Below are 12,379 nucleotides of genomic sequence, written 5' to 3' on the forward strand. Positions count from 1 at the left end.
TGCCGTCCTCCAAGCTTCCCTTGGAGTAGGCACCTGGAGGAGGGCCTTGGATGTTGAGCACAGTGTATGGGTAGGTTCATGTCAGAAGAGGTGTTTCATCAGGTATTGTGGTCCCAAGCCATTTAAGGCTTTATAGGTTAAAACCAGCACCTTGAATTGGGCTTGGAAACATGCAGGCAGCCAATGCAAGTGGGCCAGAATCGGTGTTATATGTTCAAACCTTCGGGTCCCTGTTGCCCCTTGAATGGATCTAAAAAGACATGGATTGAATGCCTCCCGCCCACCCTGAGTAGATGGGGATTCAGGGATGTTATCGGAGACACCCACCAGCTTCATACTTCAAAGGATGGGTGTCCAACCTCTGGAGCGCAACCTCTGGATCACATCCTTCCCTGTTTGCTTTGATTCTGCGTATGTGCTGCCATGTTCCCTTATTTTCTGAACAAGGTCCAAGGCTGATTTCCTGTGTGTCTGAATCCCACCAGCTTGACACAGCCTGCCCTGGAGATGAAATCACCAAGTTGGCTTGCATTCTGCCTGAAAGGAGTGGGGGAAATCCCTTCTTCGGGCCTTTCATCCACACAGAGGACGTTGATGCTCCAACCCAGGTGGGTCTCTGCCAAGTTCTTATGGCCTTGTGCCTGAGTAAGCTGGTGTTGGGCTGTTTGGTTTTGTGCATTTTTAATCAGCTTTTAGGCTGCGAGGATATATTTTTTTAACACTTAAAAATGATGAGGAGGGGTGGGGAAGGAAAGAAAAACAACTGTTCCTCTCAGTTGCCTTTGGTGAACTTTTTAAAATGAAGGCGTGTGAGTTATAGAAAGGTCAAGAATACAGTAACGCAGGAAGACAGGTTTAAGGTCAAAGACGTGTGATAAAGTTAGGGATGGTGTGGGTTGTGGTCAGTGGTGACAAGTGCTGGAAGGACAGCTTGCTAAGGGACTAGTCCTCATGAGATGGCATGGTGTGGTGTGCCTTTCCCCAACCTGGTGCCAACCAGATGTGTTGGATGACACTTCCTAGCGTCCTGCCCTAAGGCCATGCTGGCTGGGAGTTGAAGTACAAAACCCCTTTCCACCACCATAAGATCTAGAAACTTGCTTTCCCCCCATGTTCTGTTGTGATAAATCCCCAAGAGTCTTACAGTTCGGAGTTATGGGCTTGAAAATCAAACTCCACTCTTTTGTGATGTAGCAGTGGAAATGTGGGATGCAGAGACCCTTGGTTAGACCATGGTTTGCTGCCCTACCCAGGGTTTCTCTGACAGATGATTGACTAAACTGTGGTTTGTCTTTCCTGGGTTGTTTCCTTCCTCTCTTACCCAATCTTTCCCTACTGGCATGCAGAGCAGCTTTAGGTTTTGACCACCCTTGTCTGATCTCTATGTAGTCTGAGGAAACAACCCATGTTTTTTGGTTCACATATAATGATGACAATCATTATATATGAACAATATATAAACAATCCAGGGTACACAACCACCCCATGGTTTCTCTTTTGGTGTCGTTCGTGATTAACAAACCATGGTTTGTTAGCTTGGCTGGGTTCATACACCACAACAACCGAGATTCAACAACTCATACCAGGGATTAGTGTTACATGCGAAGCCAGACACCGTAAGCCGATGGAGTGTAGTTTAATGTAAAGGGATTTACATTACAATGTTGGGGTTTTTTTGACCAGAAGGAAAGAGGAAGGAAGAAAGGAAAAGGAGAATAACGTTTCAACTTTCCTTAGCTTGTTCAGATCCAACAATATTGTGGTTGAATTGATTTGGATGGGTGGCATTTCTGGGCACATGAACATGACACACCTCTTCAGCTTCAGACAAATCAAGGAATTCCTCCGCTCCATCTGTCCTCTTGCTGCTCCCTTGCAAATCCTATTCTTGGTTAAAAAAAAGAAGAAGGCCCAAGTGAGTCTCCATATGGTTATCATTCGATAGTGGGGGAAGCATATGGCCAGGATTCCAGCTCACATTTTCCTCTGGACCACACTCTGTCTGCCCATTGTTTATTGTAAGGGAAGGCCTGGAAAACAGAATCATCAACTCCGTAAAGGCACACAGTATTGAAATACTAATGATGAAAACAACTCTTCCTAATCAAGCTTGATTTGGTGGGTGAGGTGCCTTTGGCAGACGCATGCTATTCTTGTGTTGGGAACGTGGGCGGCAGAAGAATGGAGGTGCAGTTCTTTCCTCTTGCATTACTTGCAATCCACCGACTCGTGGACAGCTCTGCTGTTAGGCAGCTGTCTTGAATTGGCAGATTTGTGGGTAGGGGGGTTGAGTGGAGTAATCATTAAATAAAAACCAATTGATTGTCCCCGCCAGTCGCATGGATACGGGAAGTGTGACTTGAGCTTGAGGCGGCCATGACACTTAGAATCATAGAATAGCAGAGTTGGAAGGGGCCTACAAGGCCATCGAGTCCAACCCCCTGCTCAATGCAGGAATCCACCCTAAAGCATCCCTGACAGATGGTTGTCCAGCTGCCTCTTGAAGGCCTCTAGTGTGGGAGAGCCCACAACCTCCCTAGGTAACTGATTCCATTGTCGTACTGCTCTAACAGTCAGGAAGTTTTTCCTGATGTCCAGCCGGAATCTGGCTTCCTTTAACTTGAGCCCGTTATTCCGTGTCCTGCACTCTGGGAGGATCGCGCGCTCATCAAGTGCTGCCACACTGATGGAAATCATTATTGGCTGCTTACCTCCTTGAGCAGCCTGCCAGGGTACACTTTCTAGGCCACTGGGGGTGTGAGCTCTTGCAGCTTGGCAGTTTTCTTGCGGAATGTTTTCACCTCCCATTGTACTTCCCATGATTTAAATCAGGAATGTTGAACCTTTTTCTGTCCGGAGGCCAAATTCAGTTTTGGAAAATGATCCGGGGGTGGGGGGAGGGAGGCCCTCTGGGGAACCCAAATTCCAGGTAGAGGCCCCAGGAAGGGCAGATTTGTCCCTAAGCCTGAGGTTCCCTGATGTTGGATCCTGGAGAGGAACAAGTAGATATATCTGCAATATGGTTACTGCTCTAACATGGCACAGTGGCCACTAATTTTTCCACCCATGTACGTCTGTACCCACCCAAGAGCTCTTGTGCATTTCAGCTATTCTGTCTTGTGCACAAGCCAAGAGAGACAGACGAGTGGTGGTAAGCAGCTGAGGTGCTTATAAGAGAAGCCCTGCCAAACCATCTGCAGTCGTTCACTCCGGAGCAGGGAGGCGGGAGTCTTTTGTCTCTGCTTGTGATGCGTGCAGTTGGAGGCTGGAACTAGTCTGGTGGGCCCTCCAGTCTTTGCTCCCTTGAAAATACAGCCCCCATTTAATAAATAAATAAATCCTAGATGCTGACCAAGGCAGTAGACTTAAGACCTCTCTCCTCCTCGCTCTCCTGCCTCCCTTGAGCAGCAACCAAAATCAGCAAGTGTCCAATGCATCCAAAGTGGAAAGTGCTGTCCGGAGATTTTAACAAACAGCAAGAGGACAGAACATCTGGAAGGAGCAGATGGTTTTAATAGCCACGGAGAGTACATTTCAGCACATGCCTGCCAGTGCTCATCTGCCTACAAAGAAGCAGAACAGCAACAATAATAATAATCCCAGACGGAAGTAGCACCCCTTTTTTTCCTTCAGATGTGGGGGTGAAAACATAATAGTAACGGTGCATCCAGACCAGTGCTCTTTACACGTATCTTGGTTTGGTTTGGTTTAGTCCCGGTGGTGCTCTTTGCACATTTCCTGCACATATGTGCTTCCTTTTCCTTTAATTGTGGGTTCTATTTCTATCATTATTTCCCCCTTAAAAACAGCAAATGTACACAATTACCCATGTAATTCCCAAACTGTTGAGGCGCTTTTGTCAAAAGATGTGCGGATTTCGAACAACAACTGTGTTTTGGTTCGTGGATTGGTTTGAAAGTGTGAAATTAGGTAAGTTTGCATTAAAATGGGAAATGAGTGCATTTCTCTCCCTCACCCCATTCCCAGTTTCAAGTCTTGCCCTGGAGGAATTCGGTAGCTGTACTGTTGGAGAGCTTAGCAGTACAGCACATAAGATCCCAGGCCCAAGCTCTGGCATTGCTAGATTTAGACAGGCTCTCAAGTAGCAGGTTTGTAAAAGCTAAGAGCTCTTACCTCAGGCCTTGGAGAGCCTTCTGCACTTAGTCACTATGGGGCTAAAAGGGCCGCCTACCTTGGTATTGGGTAGCATCATATGTTACAAATCACTGTTTAAAAAAGGCTCTGATAAAAGAGGTGGTCTGAAGAGCTAGTAATGACCATGGACATGATGCATGGTTCATATCACAGATCATTAGAAGCTGTGGGGGCCACCACCTGAAAGCCCCTTGCTTCCATCTTGGACTTTGCTTGCTAAGGAAGGAAGAAGTGTGTCTTGGAACTATGATGGGCATGGCACAGACCTTCACAAGGTACTTTGGGGGCATGGACTCCATTTGGGTCCAACCAAGTCAGTGTTGGATCCTGGATTGGATCTGGTTTTTCTTTTTCCACTGTTTTTACAAGTACCTAGAGACCTGAAGAAAGTGAGGAGTCAGCAGAACAAGTATTCTCTTAAATGTCAAGGTCTCAGCTGGACACTTATTGAATTATTGAATTATTGTCTGGAAGCATTTTTTGCAATTAATCAATTAGTGATTGCATCATTGTACAGGGCTATGCTATATAAGTAGCTGTGTTCTGTATGTTTCTTACTTCCCTCCATCTTGATGTATGATGCTGTATATTGATCGTCTGTGAGTATTTGTGTGTGCTAAATTATTTGAAATGCCAGTAAAGGATTTTATTTTAACTACAAAAATCCTTTGCCTCTTTTGAGTCTTTGCTGCGTCCTAAACTGAGAGCCGCTGCTACTTCTGCTCAACTCAGGTTCAGAGTGTGATTTTCCAACAGTCAGGACATAGCCTCTGCCAAACTGCAGAGGGGATGCTGCAGCCATCTTTGTGTGTGGACTTCCATCTTACCAGCCATACTTCCATTTCTGGGGCTTTCCTGGGACAAGTTGCTTAAGCGCCCCCCAAAGTCAGATCTGGCCCTGGTACGGTCCTAATCAAACTGAAGAATACTTTAACGGCCTTTGGGGTCAGCGAATGAGTTAAGACTGTAGTTAACTCTACTACTTATTATTTTACGGGATTTAGAGGAGTTTAACTGTGCTCCTATTTTCCATAGCAATGATAGGAAATGTTGTGGACCTTTGACAGCTTTAAAGGCTTAGGTTGCCCCCCAACAAGGCTTTTATTATGCCTACCCCATTCATTGAATTCTACAGGGGGTCCAGACGTTGTCTTCCACTCATAGCCCTCTTGTGTTTTCCCACGGCCTCTTTCATCTTTTTTTTTTTTCTTACCGTGGGCAATCTATTAAGTAAAAAAACCCAGAAAAGATGGAGCAGCTACCCAGTGCCTTTGGACTGCTAGTGCTAAGACCCCACTGTCTGGAAACACTCATAGAGAAGAACCAGGGATGTACATATTTTGTACAATTGGTTTGTTTATTGTCAGGAGCCTTTCATTCCATCATCCACATGTTGGCAGAATTGGTGTTTTCCCCCCAATTACCCAAATTTGCACAAATTCGTATTTGTGCAAATTCACACTTGCGAAAATGTGCAAATTCCTCCAAATACGGAAATCCCCTCTGAGGAAATGCAGTATTTTGGTTAGTAGTTTTTATTGTTAGGTATTTTTCCACAGCTAAATTTCCATAAAATTCCCAGAAAGTAAAATAAGTTTGCAGAATCTATGCAACTCAGGAAAACCTGGTCTTCTGTGGAATCTGTGGCCAGATGCATAGAAATCCAAACTAATTTTTATTCCATTGTGGATTTCTCTGACATCCTTAAACAGAGCCCAGAAGAGTAGGGACAGCGTTGTAGAATGTAGCCCTAAATCGGATGGAGGCGGGTGTTACGACAGCCCTAGTGTTCTCCTCACTCTGGCCAATGAAATTGAAGTGCTGCCATGTTTTTGCTAATCTCTGGCCACAGATGCAGGGTCAGCGTGTATCCCTGTGACATGAATGTGCATCTCGGAATGACGTGCGTCTTGCTCCAGTGGTTTTATTTTGCCTAGAACGGGTTGCAGGGATGATCACTCTGTTGCTCGGCATCGCTTGCTGATATTTAGCACGGCCAGGTGCAAATCTTCTTGCCCTGGCACAGCACCATGGGCCCATCCCGTTCGTAAGAGCTTCCCCCACTCCTACTAGTGCTGCTACCAGACATTGTCTTCCAGTCATTGGCTTTAAATCTTCGGCTGTATTTGATTAACCCACACCAGCTGTTTTTCCACTTGGACAACAACCATAAATCTAGAAGCTTGTGTGAGAGAGTGTTTGTGTCTGAGAATGCATGTAAGTCTGCAAGGTGTGTGTGTGTGTGTGTGTGTGTGTGTGTGTGTGTGTGAGAGAGAGAGAGAGAGAGAGAGAGAGAGAGAGAGAGAGAGAGAGAGAGAGAGAGAATTCAGTCTTGAATCTGTTCTTGTCAGCATCAAGAATTCTCCCACTACCCCTCTGATTTGGCATCTACCAACTACTCATATTATGGCCGTACAAGACAAAACACGCAGCTAGTGTTTAATGAATTCTTATTCTTATTTTTAACCTGCTTCAAGTCCTTGGAAAAAGGTGGGATATGCAACAAAAGAAGAGCTGGTCTACCTATTCTGCAGATTGAAGTGATAACAAACAAATCCCAAACAAATAAAATCCCAAACCATAAACATTCTCTCTCCCTCCCTCTCCCTCTCTCTCTCTCTCTCTCTCTGATGTGCTACTTTACTATACATGGGGAATTTTTAATGCTGGGGAGCATTAAAAAAATTATATACACCCCATCTGCAGTCTAAAGTGTTACATCCCGTGTAGTGTATAGAACCACATTAACAGCACAATCCTCTACATCAGAAGTAAGCAGGTATAGGATTGCAGTTGCAATCCTAAACACATGTATTAGGGAGTATGCTGCATTGAACATAGTGGGACTTATGTCTCAATGAATGCACGCAGAGTTGCGCATTAAGAACCTCTTCTGATGTGTGGTTCGGGAGTTCGACAAACTATCAGTTTTCATTTCCGCCAAGAGCAGGTTGTTTGTAAAGCTAATGGGTCTTCTTAATTGCGTGTTGGAGACCAAGTCACCCCACAGAACACTTTGCACCAGAACAGTGAATAATATATCGTGGTTGGGAAAATTCATCTCTCCGTTTCTACTGTGAGACTTGCAGCTCAGCTCAGAGGGAACAGGGAAGTCTGGGCAGTGTGTGTGTGTGGGGAGATGATGTCAGAGTCCCTGCTAATAAAAAAGTGCCAGCATTGTGTCCCTGTGAACTCTGGTTCTACAAAACCACTGATAATTAGGAATCACACTTTTAAAATAATAATAATAATAATAATAATAATAATAATAATAAGAAGAAGAAGAAGAAGAAGAAGAAGAAGAAGAAGAAGAAGAAGAAGAAGCATGGGGTCAATTTTTATTGGGACTGCAATGTGTGATGAGGGAGCTTTAACCCTTTCCTCCCCTGCCTTGGAACTGATGACCTCCTCCATCCATGCTGACCTCCAACCCCTCCCCCCCATCCATGCGGGGAAAGGTGAATTGTACCCCAGATCTGAGCTGAATCATGGTGTGGGTAGGAGGGGGCATTAAGGCTTTGGCCCCCACTCTGGTCCCAATCCTGATCAAGACTGATGGGGTGAGAGGTGTGTATCTCATTTCTTTCCCAGCTTTGGAGAAAGTCAGACACAGCATCAGCCAGGTGCAGAGCAGAAGTGGCAGTGCTGTTGATGTGGTGTGAACATTGCCAGACTCTGGCCTCTGGCAATTGCCCAAATTTGCCAACCTCTGGAGCAAGTCCTGGGGCAAAATGGCTTGGGGGAGGGTGGGCACAGCAGGGACCTGCTGTTTGACAGTGTGCTGTTGGGGAGGTCATGGGGCCTTGGCTCTCGGGTGACCACCGATGCATCAATCCCAAAAGAGGACACCGATTTGGCTAAAATTGCATGTGCTAATTTATATGGATAGAAAGAAACCTAGGAATAATAATTGAAATAGAAATACAATACATCTCAGTGTAGTAAAGGGGTGGGCCTTCCAGATGTTTTGACTTACCACTCCCAGCACTCCTCACCATATTCTATGCTGGCTATGGCTGATGGGAGTTGTGGGCCAAAACATCTGGAGTTTTGGTCTGCTATACTGGGATGACTGTCACCAGGCAACCTGTGTGCCTGCTCAGTCATGAGAACCTAAGAAGAGCCATGCTTGATCAAACCAAGGGTCCATCTAGTCCAGCACTCCGTTCACAGAATGGTTAACCAGCTGTCGACCAGGAACCCACGAGCAGGACACGGTGCAACAGCATCCTACCACCCATGTTCCCTAGCAACTGGTGTATATAGGCTTATTTCTGTCCAGGTTCTAACTTATTGGCAACAGACAACTTCAAAGCTCCTTCACTCCCTTCTAGTTCTTTACCTTTAAACTGGATGTGGACAGCTCAGCCCTTCAACTAGAGAAGACCATCAAACAGAAGACTGTCCTGTGTAAAATCGGACACCCGGCCAGCCTGCTTGGCTCACTCCATTTTGCTCTTTTTGAAGAGACCTTCCAGCATTGGTCTGCATCTCAACTACAGCAAAGACCTGTAAATGTTTATAAATTAAATACACATGTGGCAGCTCTTAAAGTCCTGGAGTTGCCAAGCAAGTCGGCCTTTCCATGTCCGAGCATGAGGTGGGAGCAACATGTGTGTGTTTGTAACACAGAGAGAGAGAGAGGGAGGGAGAACGGCTGCATTTACACATGTGTGTTCCCCATCAGAGGAGGCCGTATGTTTTCCAGAATGAATCTTCCCTCTTGCAAATAGTCAGAATAAAAAGGGGAAGCGAGTTTGATCATCACGTTATGCATTTTATTACCTTATGCATTTTGCTAGACGAGAGAGGGCATGAGAGAGAATTAAGAAGTGTTATCCGAAGGCTATAAAAGGCAAACGTTTGGACAGAGACGATGCGTAGGGTTGGCCAAGGGACTGGAAGGCACGTGCGTGTGCGGAGTTGACAGTGCTCTGCGGACAGCACTTGGCGCATGCATTTGCACTTGTATAAATCAGCCACTTGAGCCTGATGGCTGTTCTTGCTGACAAGCTTTCAGCCTCCTTGGCTGGGTGAGCAGGACATGTGCTTTATATGCACTCGCAGAATAGTAAACTGTTATTAAAAGCTGGGGCGGAGGGAGAGTGTGCGAGAGAGAGTGAGCGAGCGAGAGAAATTTCCAGTATGATTTACGTGTGGCTTTGCCTGCTTCGGCTGTCTCAGAACAGAACAAACTCGTCCATGCCCAGAGCAGAATGTGTAAGCAGGAAAAGGATCTGGCTGGGATTCTCCAGCCAGAAGTTTGCACAAGTCTGCATTTTTGAGCTGTGTTTGTTTTTGTTTTTCCAAACCTGGGAAGAAGGCAAAACTAAGCAAGGTAATTAGTCGCTCACATGCCGGAGTTTGCAATAGGCCAAAGCCGAGCAAAACTGGGCATTTCGTTTCTGTTCTTTTCTTCATGGGTTGCTTTGGCTCATCCTCATAATGCTAGAGTATGGTTTAGGGTTATGTGTGAGTTGGACCAGTGCAAAGGTGCCTTAACACAGGGGCCTCCGAGACTCTGAAGCCAGCACTTGGATCAGAGAACAACCGACTGTTTTCTTCTTCGCTTCTGGCTGACGTGTGATAGGCTATTTCAAGTGGAGGCTATTGGCTCCGATGTCAGTGAGGTGGTGAATCCATCCCAGGTTTTAGTCAGAACTAATTGGAACTCTAAAGGATCTATGCAAGGTACGGAGCACCTTGGACAGCTCCTTTAGAGTTCTGACTGACACCCGGAGTGGATTGATCATCCCACTGACATCAGAGCTACCAGGCTCCATTGGGTTATTTCCCAGCTCCCCACCATAAGGTTCCTGGTTTAAAGCTGAGGAGTCCATGAGAGAAAACTGCTCTGGTGAAAAGAGCTCTAATTGGGGGCCCTCTAAGGTGATGTGAAAATGAGTTCTTCCATAGCTGCCCAGTAAGCATAATAGAAATCAGTCCATGAAGTTTTATTTATTTATTTATTTTATTACATTTATATACTGCCCCATAGCTGAAGCTCTCTGGGTGGTTTACAAAAGTTAAGAACAATGAACATTAAAAACAGATATACAAAAATTTTAAACCATCAAAAGCATAAAAACAATATCGATTTAAAAACTACATCGATTTAAAACATTTAGAAAATGAAGAAAAGAAGAAGAAGAGAGAGGACAGGGCTCCCATAGGAGGACAGGGCTCCTATATCTTTAACAGTTGCATAGAAAAGGGAATTTCAGCAGGTGTCATTTGTATATACGGAGAACCTGGTGAAATTCCCTCTTTATCACAACAGTTAAAGCTGCAGGAGCTATACTAGAGTGACCAAATTTAAAAGAGGGCAGGGCACCTGCAGCTTTAACTGTGGTGATGAAGAGGAAATTTCACCAGATTCCCCATATATACAAATGACACCTGCTGAAATTCCCTTTACAATACAACTGTTAAAGATAAAGGAGCCCTGTCCTCCTTTTCATATGGTCACACTAGCGATACCACCCCCAGCCTGGCTCCAAAACCATGCATTAAACTTGTCAAGTGGGGTGGGGTGGGGGTGGGGAAGTGGCTGCAGGAGAAGAAGGTTAAGCGCCCACCTGCCTTTCTGTCCTGCAAATGCTATCACATTCAACATCTTGTTTGGTGCTGAACTTCACATTCTTGCTGAAGTCATTGTACTATTAATCTTTCACGAGCACTATATCTATCTATCTATTTTCAAAGCATCAATTGTAAAAATGTCTCTACAACAACAGTTTTAAAACACAAGCCAGTCAGTAGGAGCCTGTTTTTAATTAGGCATAAATTATTGTACTTTGGAGATTTTTTTTTCTTGTAAAAATGTGTTACGTGTTCATTAAAAAAAGAGAAATAACATTCTGCTATAAAAAAACGAGTAAATAAATAAATCCCTTAAACTCTAACTTAACTGTCAACCTATGATGATTTTTTGCTTAAGAATGGTGGGATGTATGGAGTCCGTTGAATAGAGATGACCATGCTGTTGATGGTGTGATCACTTTGGAGGATTTGTGGCATATCCAGGCTTAATTCTTGATTAACTGCAAGTGCCAGCAAAGAATGATATTGGGAAGTAAGATGAACAACTGACTGTATTTTTCTTTGGTGTGGGGAGAGGATAGCTAAGTGGTGAAGACGTTGAACTAGAAAAGGTTAAGGGCAGAAACTCCAACTGTGTTCTACCTGAAGCCCTTTCTAAAGACAGCTTTGCCACAAAAAGTTCATTTAGAGAGCCATCCTATGCCCCTAGACAGCATCTGGAGGTAATAGGATTGCTTGGTTTCCTGGCTACAAGGTTGGAAACAGGGCTCTGACCTCAGAGCCAAGAAACCTCACTCTCTACCCCCACCTCCAATAGACGGTTATTCAGTTAAGTGACCTGTTTTCTTTGACTAAAGTCACACTGGAAATGGGTTGTAGGGCATCAAATAAAATGTACTGTTGTTACAAAGTGAAATATTAGTTTGGATCCAGGATTTTCCTTCTGCTAGAGCAAGGGCACCAATTTCAAAACAAACAAACAAAAAAGCCTCTAACTTTTGGGGACCTCTCCCCCCATCCCAACTCACCCCAATCAGCAGGGTTTCCTGAATCTCTGGTCGGGTTCACATGATCACGGCTTGTTAATCACCCTGCGTGTGTCAGTCATGTGCAGGCTGATTTGATTTTCACCCTCAACTGCCATGGCTTCTTGTGTTGTCCAGACCTGGCAAAGATCGCTTGATGGGATGGTTAACAAACTACTCAGAACCCATGGCCTGCTGTAGGGTTGAGGGTGGTTTGTTTGGAAGACACAAGAAGTTGCAGCAGTGGGGGGCTTGAATCGGCAACTTGGTGCCTGCGGAGGCTGCAACCCACCATGGCTAATAAGCAAGGTCCCTGACTGGGTTTGCGTAATTACGGAGGGGGAAATAAGCCACAATGGCTTATTTCCCCTGCTATGCATGCTGGGTTTTGGGTTTTTATTTTGCATAATTACCTTTGCCCTGAAGTTTGCTGTGTCACATGAAACTGATGAAGGTGGCTTGCTGCTGTGGTTAACATGCCAAACAAGAACCCATGGGCTGTTGTAGGGTTCTGGGATGGCTTGTTAGCTATGGCAACAAACCACCTTCACCAGGTTCACGATGCAGCAAGCTGCGTTGGTGAGAGTAATTACGCAAATCCCTCTGGACACATGACCAACACTCACAGCAGGAGAAATAAGCCTGGCTTATTTCGC

Source organism: Elgaria multicarinata, chromosome 12 (genome assembly GCF_023053635.1).
Source record: "Elgaria multicarinata webbii isolate HBS135686 ecotype San Diego chromosome 12, rElgMul1.1.pri, whole genome shotgun sequence".
In the NCBI taxonomy this organism is placed as follows: Eukaryota; Metazoa; Chordata; class Lepidosauria; order Squamata; family Anguidae; genus Elgaria; species Elgaria multicarinata.